The following is a 3,135-nucleotide window of genomic DNA, read 5'->3' on the forward strand; positions in this document are numbered from 1 at the left end:
CGTTTCGCCGGTGCGGTGTACTGGTGTTCCGGGGAAATCGCTCGACTCCGCGAAACGTGCATCCGTGCCCGGCGTCACGCGCTATTCGTGGACAAGGAAATTCTATAAGAAACAAAAAATTCCGTTGAAGCTCATGCAAAGTTACGCAGAATCTCGATATGTAACCTACTTGTGTCTTCAAAATCGGGATACATATACATTATTATAATTTTCTTACTCAATCATTGTAATTTTCATACGATATGTTAAATATGTTAAAATATTCAAAATGCTCGTCACATTTCTTTCCTTGCTCTTTTACACGCATGGCCATCCTTTTTCCTGCATTCTTCTATAAGATGTTATACTGTTTCTTCCGTTCGTCCCAACAATCTAGTAATAATCTAGTACCACACAGGTTTTTCTCCTCTGATTTTATCCAAAAGTCATTGATTCTTTCTATATTATCGCATCTGAATCTCGCTGTCACCACTTGATCCTTTCCTCTACATTCCCCTTTCGACACTGCGCTCTGCTTTCCTCCCTTAATCCCTTGTCCTCTTCGTTTCTTTTATTATTCTGTTATATTGTGTATGTCTTTGCTCTGCCCTGTCCACCTGTACTAGGGTTTCTGCCAGGTTCTTCTCCATCCGATGTCCACAATTCTCTCATGTTTATGACCCCTTCTTCATAATATCGTTCTCTTTCCTCGTACCATTTTCACCTTTTCTCTTTCCTGCATTTGGGGATTATATTATTTGTATCGTTTGACTTTGATTTTTCTTCGTACCTTACGTCTTTTCTGCCCCCTGCGATTCTTAACTTGTCCACATTATTTTCTTCCATCACTACGTCCGCGAGGACGTGTTAAAATCTTTTCTTAAAACCCTCTTTATATTTTTCGTCTATAATTTTTCTAACTCTTCCGATTCTTCCCATTTCCATATTTCTGCTACGTGATGCTTTTCATCAATTGCCGAAAATCATCATTTTTTTCCCAGGCTATTTTTAAACCTCTTCCCCCTATTCCCCATGTCTATTTCATGGCTATCACTGCCCTCTTTGTCATCTCACTCAAATGCTTTTTTTTGAGTCTCTGTATTTTTTTTTTCTTTTTTTGCAGAATATATTCTAAATACTAAAGTCTTCTACTTTTTTCTCTAGTTTTACTTCATCGCCCTAATTTTCTATTCCTCTTTTCCTTTGGCTTCTGTTTTTCGTGACTATCGATACTTCCGATTTTCTCGCGTTTGTTATTAAATCATTTCCTTTATCGAAAATAGCTACGAGGTTGGTGAAAACGTGTACAGCTTTTCCTCTCTTCTCTTAATTTCTCTGTTTATCACGTAATTCAGGATAAAAATATTTTTCCGCGATGAGAATCTGCTTGCATCTCTGGCATAATTTTCTTCTGTTCCAGTTTCGCATTTAATCTTTTTTCAAGAGCCATCGCATATATCTTGTATGTCTTATTTAGTGATGCTATCCCTGTGTAATGTCTTTGTACTGTCTCCGTCTCCTAGTTCAAATGTAGGGCGAATAATACCTTCTTTTCATGCTTTTAGTAATCCTTCATTCATCAACTGTGTAATTCCTGTTAGTGTTTTTCTACCACCATGCAACTATACCTCATATACTGCATATTTATCACATTTGCCGTGTCATCTGTTCCTATCACCTTTCCTTTCTTTAATTTCTTTGTCTGGCTTCTTACTTCCTATTCATTTATGGTATCTCCTTGCTACCTGTTTCCTCTCATTGTTGCATTCCTTTATTTCTGCCTGCCTCGTTCTTCTTCCACTAGTAGGTTCATAAAATTTTTCTCCTAGTCAGTGGGAAATAAGTACAAATCTAGAATAATGCTTTCTCTCTTTCCTTGCTTCCATTTTCTTTTTGCAACTACTTCTCCAAACCTACTTTTATTCTCTTAATCTTTGTTACTCTGTGGCGGCACTCAACAACAAATACTTCATCACTCGACACTATCAAGTGTCGGACGACGGCAGCGCAGTGGTTAGCGCTTTAGGTTACGAACGTTCGAAACCCGGGATCGAATCCCGGCGACCGGAGTCCGATTTTTCTTCCACGCATCTAAATTGGCAGAAGAATAGCAGTACCCCATCAGCGACATCTACACCAACATCTAGAAGTATCACGGACACACACACCTCAAATCTTTTCAGTGCCGCCTCTTTTATTTTCATATTATTTCTTCCATCATTTCGCTTGTTTCCTCGTTTTCGAAGTCTAGTCTATACCTTCTGTCATTCATATCTTTCCTTTTTTCACTGCTCTTCACTTTGAATATTCGAGCTAGTTGTTCTACATTTCTCCACCCTCATCGGTAAGTGGTCTGATTCTATTATATCTTTAGTTCTGATTCTTCTAACTTGGTGTTTTATCATTGGCTGTATTATTACATAATCGATTGCTCAACTGTCCTTCTTGCCGATGAAATTGTAATCTCCTACATCGTTTTCTACCATGTTCCCATACAGAACTTCCCATCCGAACAGTTTCGTTCCTTCTGTGCATTTATTTTACACTTTGGCTTTCTCGTTTCCTCTTCCTCTTTCTTCGCTTCGTAACGGACCTCCCATTCTTATCCTTGCGTTGAAATCCTCGCCAATCGGCACCCGTTCTTCCTTTACGTTTCCGATTATTTTCTCCATCTTCTCCGCCATTTTTTTCGTATCTCTACTCTACACTATTAGTATTCTTCAGATTTTATTCTGTGTTTTTATTTTACATACCTGTATGATTATGGTTTGCCCCAATCTTTCGAAATATTTGTTAACTTTCTATTAACGTAAATTGCTTCCTTGCCTTTTCATCCTATTCTTCTTCACCATCATTTCTTTTCTTTGTTGCCATTTCCTTCAGTTTCCACCTGCGTGGTTTGTTTTATTGCTATTTTTACCATTCCCTTCGACCTATTGGCATATCATTTGCCTTAAGCATTGTTATTGCTTCTAACTCTTCTCTCTGCTCTATCTATTTTAATCTTTCCATCAAATCCTCCTCTGGTTCTTTTTAATTTTCAATGTTTGTATCCTTATCTCTATTTCTGCCTCTTTCTTCGCCTCTTTGAATTACTTATTTATGGAAACAAAAGGAGTCATATTTGCGATACGGCGTTATAGATTTCAATAAGTA

This window comes from Bombus impatiens, unplaced genomic scaffold (assembly GCF_000188095.3).
Source record: "Bombus impatiens unplaced genomic scaffold, BIMP_2.2 scf_2203, whole genome shotgun sequence".
Lineage (NCBI taxonomy): Eukaryota > Metazoa > Arthropoda > Insecta > Hymenoptera > Apidae > Bombus > Bombus impatiens.